Source organism: Cyprinus carpio, chromosome A15, assembly GCF_018340385.1.
Source record: "Cyprinus carpio isolate SPL01 chromosome A15, ASM1834038v1, whole genome shotgun sequence".
Classification (NCBI taxonomy): Eukaryota; Metazoa; Chordata; class Actinopteri; order Cypriniformes; family Cyprinidae; genus Cyprinus; species Cyprinus carpio.
In genome coordinates, this window is record NC_056586.1 from 6,194,992 (window position 1) to 6,206,436 (window position 11,445).

Here is an 11,445-nt window from a genome sequence, read left to right on the forward strand (position 1 = left end):
ATGCTTTTCGGATTCAAGTTGCAACTCCTGCAACGTGGTGATAATAAGCTCCGAAAGTTTTTCTTCTTTTGATTCATGGGGTGAACCCACCATCGTCCTGTTTCTCCTCCGGCAATTCTTAACAGAAGAAGGGGCCGCAATGGCTTTTCTTCTGTCAACAACTCGAACTGAAAAAGAAAAAAATACCGTTATAATTTTCAATAGTAATGGGGACACAGGAATAGACTTTTGTCCACTGTAGTGGAAATATATTTTTATTTAATTTCTCTGACACACTGTAAAACCTGACAAGTCACAGTAACTCAAACCGTTTGAGTAAACAGATTGCCCTTTACTTAAAACCATGTAAGTTTTAAACATTTGCAATTATGTAATCAAGTGATTAATTAAGTGCTGATTGAGCATTAAGGCTCCACTTATTAGTAACCAGACTGACTTTTTTATTTCTGTCAGACGTCTACAGAAGATCTTATTGAGAATTAACTTATGAGGTTTAGATGGTGTGATTTTATTGTTTCATTTGAAGTAACCATGTTAGAGATCCGTGTTTGCTTTAGTTGTGGCTCTTGACCCTTTGATTTCTGTCTTAGTTTTTTTTTCTTTTTCTAGTTGTTGTAGCCATGTGTGTTTTGGAACATGCTTGTTATAACCTCAAAACCCATGGAAAAAATATTATCAGGTATTGGTTGTTGTACAGCATATTGGTGATGACAATCATCAATTATGAAGCTGTTCAGAGTCCAAAAACTGACTAAATAGGTGTTGTATAATTAGTTCAGTTGATTACAATGAAAGCCATTTAAAGAGCCAGTGGTTGTGTTATAATCAGTTAAAAGTTAGTCTTCTATGGCAGAAACTAGTCACACACAGACATCGATAATTAGAATATGAACCTCAACAATGGTGACGAAAAAAAAACAAAACATGCTGCAATGCATGCTGGGTACTATTGTAGTACAAAACACATCCACCACCACCATCATCCTCTAACGCATTTTTTTATTTGTTTGTTTGTTTGTTTTTTTATTTTTTTTTATGGTCACCATTGTTGAGGTTCATATTTTGATTGTTGATGTCTGTGTGTGACTAAGTGACACCATAGAAAACCAAACTGTTTGGAAAGTTCTTCATATTAACTGATTATCACAGAACCACTGGCTCTTAGAATCACTTTTACTGTAATCAATCCAACTAATTACACAACACCTATTTCATCAGAGATTAGACTCCAAACAGTTCAATAATCAATGATTATCATCCCCAATATACAGTATAACAACCAACATTTAGGTACAGGTTAGATAAAAAAAAATGCTAACCTGAATGCACTGTAAGTTGCTTTGGATAAAAGCAGCTTCTAAGAGTGTGAGTGTGTATAACACCTGATGATATTTTCTCTGTGGCTTTTGAGTTACAACAAATGGTTACAACAGCCAGAGAAAAAACTAAGACAAAAGTCAAGGGTCAAGAGCCCAACTAAAGAAAACACTGATCTCTAACATGGTTACTCCAAATGAAACAATAAATCAACATCTAAACCTTAGTTAATTCTTAATAAGATCTTCTGTAGACGTCTGACAGAAATAAAGTCAGTCTGGTTATTAATAAGTGGAGCTGGTGATGCGAAGAATTTGTAAAAAAAAAAAAAATGGGGGTTTTTTTATCAGATCTTGATAGATTTTAAATGTATTTTATTCGTTTTTATTTTATCTAAGCTGTGTCCGGAAGTCAGTTGTAGTTTCTTGGTGTTGCTCTTTTCTTTCTTCAGTAAGTCTGTCTTTACAGCAGCGTTCACTCACTAATTCACCCAATTATCACTCATATTAATCCACTTAAATTATTTGTGCAATGTATATACTTCTTTCAGTGAACTCATCGATAAGTCATAGGTACTCACAACTTGTTGTAAAACTTAAAATGGTTTAAAGCAATCGGTTTTCCTCACAACGGTTTGAGTTTTGAACATAACTTGTCAGGTTGTAGTGAGGCTGTGTCTGAGTCAGTTGTAGTTCCTTTTTCTCTTTTCGTCAGTAATTCTGTTTGTTAGCAGCAGGTGTTCATCACTAATGCTCAAGTTATCACTCAATTAATCACTTAACTACTTAATTGCAATGTATACTCTTCTTTTAGGTGAACCTCAATCTGAATTAAAGTTAGTTCAGAGTACTGCACAATATTAGTTTGTAAAACTTAAAGTGGTTTAAGGCAATCGGTTTCCTCCTCAACGTTTTGAGTAAACCTAACTTGTTCAGGTTTTTTAAGGATCTCTTTTACCTCAACGGGGTGGGGGGGGGTTTGAGTTAGTTTACTTTAGTCGGGTTTTACAGTTGCCCATAGACATGTCACAATCTGCTGTTGCCTGTAAATAGCACATTCAGGGCTTTTCAGAGACACACCACATGTTTTGAAGTTTAAGTCCTGACATTTTATTTTAGTGATCAAATTTAGCACTTTTGAAATGTAATCATTATTTTCATAATTTAATGGAAACATATATATATATTGTAATTCAAATTGGAATTTCATTAAATCAACATCTCCGGAAAACATATGGCTGGTTTCATCTTTTTAACAGAACACGTGAATTGATTTCATACATGTCCACTGTAGAGGACATCAGGACCTAATATCATGTTTAAACCAAAAGGGCATTTTTTTGGAGAAGACAACAAGTGAGTATTGAAATATTAAGGTTATAGCTTAATATTCATATTAAGTAATGGAGATATTATTATTAAAAGTGTTGCAAATTATTACTTCACAATTACACTACTTTATATCATTAAATCCTTACCTCAATAACACCCATTAACTAGGCAAAAAAGATACATTGCATTGAATGGGGAACTTGTCATTTATGTCCCCATTTTAAAACCACATATTGCAAATAACACGTAAAATGGTGTTTTCAATTCATTACGTTAGGTCTTTGTATCACCATATCTGAGAAACATCTAAATACAAATTTTGGTTAGAGAAAACCTGAAACCCTCCAAATTTTTTTTTTGGTGGACTGAAAAAAAAAATTATCCCATTAATTGTTTGCCTTATACATATAATTTCATGTTCATTTTATTTTGTTAAACAATTGAATTCCTGGTGGCTGTACCAGATCACAGAGGTCATAGAATATCCAGATAAATTTACTAATACTTTCCCCCCCCCCCATTTGTGTTCTTATCTTTTTTAAACAATGTGATTACATGAAAAAAAAATATGACACAACTTTAGAACACGTAGTGTGTAATTCTGAGTGGACAGTCCCAACATCAGGTTATTCTAAAGTAAGCTCTTTAAAGCTACACAAATTTGTAAATGTTATGGCAAATAAACAGACGCCCACTTACCCTATAGTTATGGATTTTGGAAGGTGTAGGGGCTGTGTGAAAAAAGTTGAAATTGTTGTTGATGAATGACAAGAGCCTAGGGGTCTTGCCGGACGGCCAATCCCCTCTATTGTCACCTACAGCAGCAAGCAGCGCGCCAGCGCCGGCCGTCCAGGCACATCGTTTCTGGTGTGGTAAAGCACTACGAAAATTGCGACACAGGCCGCCACCGGACTGACCACGGCAACAAGAAAATGCCATGCTCAACGCCACACAGCCAGTGTGCTCACCAGCCTACCCTAGATGTTGTGGGTTTGAGTCTCGGCTGTGCAATACCACGACTGAGGGTGACCTTGAGCAAGGAACCGAACCCCCAACTGCTCCCCGGGACTTCGCTTGCAGCATAAATGGATGCCCACTTGCTCCGGTGTGTGTTCACCGGTGTGTGCTGTCACACTTGGGTTAAATGCAGAGCATGCGAATTCTGAGTATGGGTCCCAATACTTTGGCTGTATGGGTTCACGTCACCGTCAACTTTCATTTTTTTTTTTTTTATGTTCTGTCTGAGGGGCTCTTCCATGCGTAATATATGGCATGGGATTGTGCCATCCTGTTATTTGAAGCCGAAAAAAGGCATCCATCCATCATGAAACTACTCCACACATAGTATTGTGTTAATACAGGCCTTTCTGAAGTGAAACGCATGTGTGTAGTGTAAGAAAAATATAGATTTATATAAATTTATATAATCTTTAATCCCTCCAGCTTCTTGGTCGCGTCAAGCAGAGCGCCTTCATCGACAAAGGCGTTTGTGCGTTAATGGCATAGGCAGAGTCTTTTGATAATCCCATAATTCCAATTGGATTTGTCTGAAAGAGGAATGTCAGACTATGCCGATGACTGGATGTGCCCTCTAAGGGTGAGTAAAATCCATGGGATACATTTTTCATTTTCGGGTGAACTACCCTCCCTTTAATTCATAAGCAAAAACATTCTGTAAATGTATCATGCGCACATGCTGTTTTGTATACTGTTTTTATGCATGCGTTATGATAGATCGACTAGCTTTTAATATCCTCACCTAACATCTTTGTATCTTGGATCTCCAAATTACGTTTTCCATTTATTGATTTACATTTGAACATTTTGCGAAACTCTGTGGACCCATAAAGGATTATAAGCAATCTTGAAGATTCTTTCTCTGATACCCAACTCGAGGTTCTATGTATGCACTGTCGCAAACTCCACGCTAGAGACAAAAGATCATAAAATTTTCGTACCATTCCTCATTTGACTTCATTCACAATCCTGATAAGTTGTTTAACCTCACCCCTCCCACTTTAAAGTCCACTGATCACCCAGATCAAGCGGTTTTTTTTAGTATTCTGAGAAGGTGCCCGGCTAGCTGAACCTAGAGTCTCTGAAAAAGGGACCCATACTTTTGTGCTCAATCCTGCGGCCCTTGCCTTGTCTGTCTTCACGCAAAGATCCTCAGTATTCACGCTGATTCCTCTCGAGCTCTGCGTCCTCTCTCATCCTTTTCCTTTAGGGAAATACTCTCTCCCGACCCCACACAGAGTCCAGAATAACACTCTTTTGGAATCACATCACTCTTAACCCGGAAGAACAATATCTTCTTGACTCCAACACCACTGAACTTGGAATTCACCCACGGAGTTTGTGCACCCATGCTGTTTGTACTTGTGCTTGTTTTGATTTACTCCATTTGTATACTAGATCGAGGATGGCTTGGATATTTGGTTGTTTTAATAGTGGACCTCTGCGACTTCCTGACCTTCTTTTTGGCCTGTTTCCATTGTTAGATTCTCGTATATTCTCTGAACCTGTTTTTTCTTCTTTGTACCTTTTTTGTGAATTTGTAAAATAGTTTTGGGAAGTAAGGAGTCAGCGCTTACCATTTTGTTTTTGTAACGTTTGGATCTCTGTTTTTGGATTAGGTAGTTTATGGTTAGCGAATTGTATTTTTTGTTTGTATTACTTTATTTTGGATCGGTATTTGAGGGTTTAATATTTTTAGCACTGTTTGTATTCTTATTTTTGGCACTATGTCGTCTTCCTGAAAGTGGAGCTCCCAAATAACAAATGCAAAATTCAACCAAAGAATCTTAATCACCTTGTTTTGTTCACATGTTCGGTTTTGTCCATAGTCTACGCTCCCACTACCCCTAGAACTGGGGGGGCCTCGATCGCTTTCTTGCTAACAGAGGCAGCTCTAATCCATTCTCCCTCCATTCGAGTGGAAAGTCAGTGAGTCTCTCGTCGTAGTTGTTTCTGTCTGTGGTTTCTCTTTGACTGGAGATTTTTCTTTTTAGTAGAGGGAGGATTCACGGTCGACTTAGTATGTCATCCAAATTTGAACTCGACCAGAATTTTACGATTCGCCGCCCGACAGTAGCACAATTGGAGAAATGTCGTAAAGACGATTTTGTTAGTGATAGCAGATTTCTCACTTATATGAGTTGTACCTCAGAAATGGCGTTAAAGAGAGGGGAAGAGTGGATTACTTGCGCACTGCACATGGAGCTTGAAAAATGAGAACATTTTTACCTAGTGCGAGTTTTTGGTTTACAGGTGTTGCAATAGCTACTTCGCTATCTGAAGATTTGGTAACTGCTGGAGGCAGAATTCAAGTCCCCAAGATGTCGGCTCAGCATAGAATCCTGTTGATTCCTTCTCTGGTACAAGACCCCTTACTGGCCATCCATTTAAGACTGAAGTGGAGCTACGCCGAAGCCAATACCAAAGTCGCCTGTTGCTGTCCGAGCGGTATGACTTGAGACACACAAGACGTCCGTTGAAAGAGCGGAGCTCGAATAAAGTTTGGTCGCAGGCTAAGCATTTACAATCATCAGCAGTGTTATGGGGAAATACTCCTGTGCAGACGCCGGTATCACTTCCTCCTTCTCTTCCTCAGCACATTGCCTGTGTCAAGGTCAGGCCTGACACGGATGTTGAATATTGTAAACAATTTCATTAGTCCCCCTCACGTTAGAGAACGGGAAGTTAACACGTATTTCACTGTGTTCGAGCGCATTGCAGCCATGTTAAAGTGGCCGAGAAATATTTGGCCTTTATTGTTGCAGTGTAAAATTGTTGGGAAGGCGCAAGAGGTATGTTCGGCATTGACACTTGAACAAAGCATGGATTATGATTCGGTTAAAGTGGCTGTATTAAGAGCGTACGAACTTGTTCCAGAAGCGTACCGTCAAAAAAAACCCAGTCAAACATTTGTCGAATTTGCACGTGAGAAGACTACATTGTTTGAGAAATAGTGTGTAGCGAGCAAAGTCACTACATTTGAGCAGTTAAAGGAACTAATTTTGATGGAAGAGTTCAAAAACTGCGTTTCAGAAAAGGTGGTAGTTTATCTCAACGAACAAAAAGTTTCATCTTTAACTGAAGCTTCGGGTTTTTGCAGATGAATTCGTGCTTACGCACAAGGTTGCTTTTCAGTCCCCACGTTTGTCACGTCGCACTGTTTTGAATAGCAACTATAGTTCTAAGAGTGAAAACACTAAATCCACAGAAAATCAAAAAAAAGAAGAAATCTCAAATCACCTCTAAGAGTGTAGTTTCCATTAAAAATCACATTTCATAAAACACTAAACTGCATTACAGAGGAAAAGCCCGAGGAAGGCTCAAAATGCATCAAGGTCTGTAGCTTTTGTATGCGTTCATTCTCCTGACTCAATACCCTCTATTGATCCTACATTTGAACCTTTTGTTTGTTATGAATGTGTAATGTCTTGTCTCGAATCAGATTCAATTCTAGACCAGCTACCGTATTCTTGTTCGAGATTACTGTGTGCTGCTCACACCTTCTCTTGGCAGATGTACTTGCCATTTTCACGTCACAGTCTAGTTGTAACTTCAGTATTCTAGTTCAAGGAATTAAAGAACTTGGGTGTTCTAATAGTTTCCTTGGCATACTGCGTGTAACTTATGGTCAGACCATTGTGACGGTTTCAGTGTCAAATTGGCTGTACGTCAATGAAGCTACCAGTAAGGGGTATAGGTCTATTCTGTGGAAATGATTTGGCTGGAATAAGTTGTTTGTCTTCCTGAAGGTTACTGAAGTCCCCTAGTGTACTCTCAGAATGAGTGTGTTTAATTCAAAAAGAATTTCCAAGTGTATTTCATTCCTCGTGTGATCCACTGCACCGTTGCACAGGGGCGCGTAATTCGACAACGAAGATTGATCTCTCTGCGTCATTCATATATGCAAATGTTGGTGGGACTGAAGACATAGATGTGTGATCTTGGTAGGCCTATACAAAATTTAAAAGCTGGAACCTAAATTCGATTTTCCCCATTTGACAGAAGACAGTTGATGGAGGCACAAAATGCTGATGATACTTTGAAGTCCTGTTTTTCTGTTGCGGTTGACAAAGCCTTAGATAGCTGACAATACAAAGTTCTAATTTATTAAAAAAAAAAAGTGAAGTGGCATTAAGAGTGAGGGACCTGAGAGCTTTACAAAGCAGATTGGAGCTCTATGTTTCGCTAGTAGTCGTTCCTAAGTCATATCGAGGAACATGTACTGAGTGTGGGGCATGACCATGAGTTGTCCGGACATTTAGGTATTAAGAAGACCTACCATAATCTCTTAAACATTTTTCTGGCCCGAATGAAGTCTGCTGTTACCCAGTATTGTCGACTGCGTGCCATGAGTGTCAGGTTGCTGTAAAACGCAAACCAAGCTAATTCCTCCAGCTCCCTTGAATCTCATTCCTGTACTGCGAGTGAAACCATCTTGAGTAAACTAGACTATACTTATTGTGTTGGTCCTTTGTCAAGTAACCAAATCTGGTCCCTCATATCTGTTTAATCTGATGTGTCTGCTACTAGGTTCCTTGAAGCCATATCCCCTACGTTCACTAAAGACTCGATCATCGTTAAAGCATACGTGAGTTCTGCACAACATTGTCTTCCAAAATTCATTCAATCCGAGCAAGCTCCAAGCTTTGTCAAGGCTTTTCCGTAGGTAATGCAAGAGTTGATTCATTAAACCTGACATCCTAGTGCCTTACCATCCACAGTTCCCACTGTGTCCTCGAACAGATTTCCCCAAACTCTTAAAACTATGATCAGAACTGACTGTCCACATGAGAAAGATTGGGATGAGGATTCCTGCTCGTTGTTTGCTGTTCGCAAACCACTCAGGGAAAAAAAATTTTCCCTTGGTTTCGCTCCGGCTGAGGTTGGTCTTCGACCATACCCTTCATGGTCCATTAAAGTGTTGCAGAGATTACTTTTCTGGAGGTCTGCCAGGGTTTCTTCTAAGAGTGTCTAGACTCTGTAAATTCATTGCGTGACATTGCATTCTGTTGGAAGTTCACAAACAGTCCTTGTCAGCTTCCTAAACCCGTATGAAAGGAACATCTGCTACCAAGACTGGGGTCAACCGCTCCTTTGAAGTAGGCGCATCAAGTTCTTGTTTTGCTACCTTTGCTGGCTCTGCACTACGGCAAAGTTCACCGGACCATATGTGATCGAAGAAAAGTTGATGATCCTGCTATATAGTTATACCTAATACCCACTGAGAGGAAAAGAAAGACTCGTGCTTGTCTCACAACGACGCTCAAGTTGTAATATTTTCTCGGTGTCTAATTCTAAGAACTCCATCAAGTGTTCTCTAACTTCTGTGACTCCAGTTGTAGTAGCCTCTGTACATGCAGCTTCTTATGATTTTCTCAAAGTATGGGTGATCTTTGGTTAGGAAGTGCATGTCTTCTGGTGCACGTCCAGTTCAAAATTCTGAAGCTTTATTAACTCTCGAGTCTAAGCTCTCTCCTTTATCTAGATAAGCTCAAAGTGAAATTGTTGCAGTTGATTGAGAAGTATTCATCGCTTTTCTCAGGATGTACTACATTTTTTTTTCCTTTAAATGTGACTCATGTGCTAATGCATGATATTGATGTTGGTGACAATCGACCCATGACACAAAATGCTTACCGTGTACACCCTGTGACGTGAATCCATAAGAAAGAACTCATATTTGATTGGAAATGGGTTGGCTGTACCCAGTTGTAGTCCCTTGGTGTTCTCCGTAGTGTGTTTGGTCCCCAAAAGCTTAGGAACCTCACATTTCTGTACTGCTTACTGAAGGTGAATCACCTAACCAGGCAGATTCCTATCCTCTTCCCAGGATAGATGATTGCATTGATCGCATTGAAGCAGTGCTAGGTTGTACTAGCTAGCTCTACTTAAGGGTATTGGCATGTGCCGCTGCATGCACTGCTTCTGAGATTTCAGCATTTGCTACCCCAGACACTTTCCTTCAGTATAAGATCTTAGCTTTTGGGCTCACAACGCTCCAGCGACCTTCAACTCTAATGAATTGTGTCTCTACTAAATGTACAGAACTGGTGAAGCATACTTGATGATGTGGTCTTCTACTCGCAATACTTTGGAATGATCATTTGGAAATCTAGAAAAAGTGTTTAATACGATTTCGAGATGCCAATCTAACACTTAATCTAGCAAAATGTGAGTTTTTGGTCATGCTACCATCACTTATTTTAGGCAAAGAAGTTGGTCATGGCACTGTTCAGCTCTGTGGAAGCCAAAGTGCAAGCCATTGTTGATTTTCCTGTGCCTAAATCAAAAAGAGATTCTTACAAGAATTTCTTGGGATGGCCGGGTTACTTCATCGGAATTTTTGCAAGAATTTTTCTGTTGTTTGTGGAACCCTCACACAGCTATCCTTCGCAAGACTGCCAACACTTCAAGTGGACGATAACTGTCGGTGTGCATTTGTTTCTTTGAAGAGTCTGTTAGTGTAGTTGTCTCCTGTTCTAGCTGCTCCTTACTACAGTCTAACCTTTCAAACTTCTTGAAGTGGATGCCAGTGGAAATGGTGCGGGTGCCTGTCCTACTACAAGAAGAACAGACTAAGGAGTTGACCCATCCCAGATGTTACTACCTCAAGTTTAATCGTCATTAAGTAAACTATAGTACCATTGAAAAGGAAGCCCTAGCTCTTTTATTGGCTCTACAACATTTTGAAGTATACAGTAGGTAGACATCCAAAACCGCCACTTCTACCGCCGCTCAGATCAGCTGCGGCGGCTCTGCAAAGTGCATTTTGCAGCTTTGACCGCTGAGTGCGCTTTAATCACAAGTTTTATTCAAAAGCGCGCAAAGCACATTTTCGCAAATAGACGTCAGTTTTGGCTCTCTGATGTGTTACATTTGACGGCTGCAGTCAGGGAAATGAAAGAAAAACGACTATAGTTAAAATATTTTAATATTCACAGTGAGTTGTAATTTTTTTTATGAGGTTATGTGCATTTCTTAGAAATTCAGCAGGATAATGTCAAGCCTGCTGCTGAGCCTGTGCTTATATTTTCTCTAAGCTACCAGTATTCACCATATTTTCGATTTGACACATTTAATAGGGGTGCAGTATAGTTACATAATATGAATTATGTGTTGATATTATTCAAAAGAATGTGGTTTATTTTTGTGCATCAGAGCATTAAAAGTGGAGCCTATTTAGTTAGCAGGCTACATGGATTTATATGCAAAATGTCATATTCGCTCATATATTAGGCCTATATTTTAATTTATGTTAAAATTCTTTAATAAAACAACATGCATTTTTGTTTTCGTTAAGGCCTTTATTTGACAGCCAACTTCTTGGAAATATAGTTGTCTGTAAGACATTGTTGCTTGTTTTATAAATTCATTTCTTTAGTACAACCGTGAAGGCACGGTATAATTTTCGATCCCATTATTTAGCCTGATTAAAACAAGAAACGAATAAATTAAACCATGCACGATTTAGCTAATCATTGAATTCTAAGAATGGACGGATTAATAAAATGTTCCTCACATTAAACTCAGTTTCTCTCATTATAATCACACAACTGCAAATGATGTAAACAAGCTCATTATAGCCACTTCATGATTTTAAGGATCCCCGTACTTGCTTACATATAAATTTAAGTAAAAAAAAAAAAATTCAGCCGCATTTAAAGTGCAGGTTGTAATGTCCTGCGGGCAGTTGCGGGGGCCATTATGCTGATCAGTAATGCTGAGTGCATGCGCAGCATTTATTCTTATTTGTTTTATCTTCACTACAAATCTTGTTTGG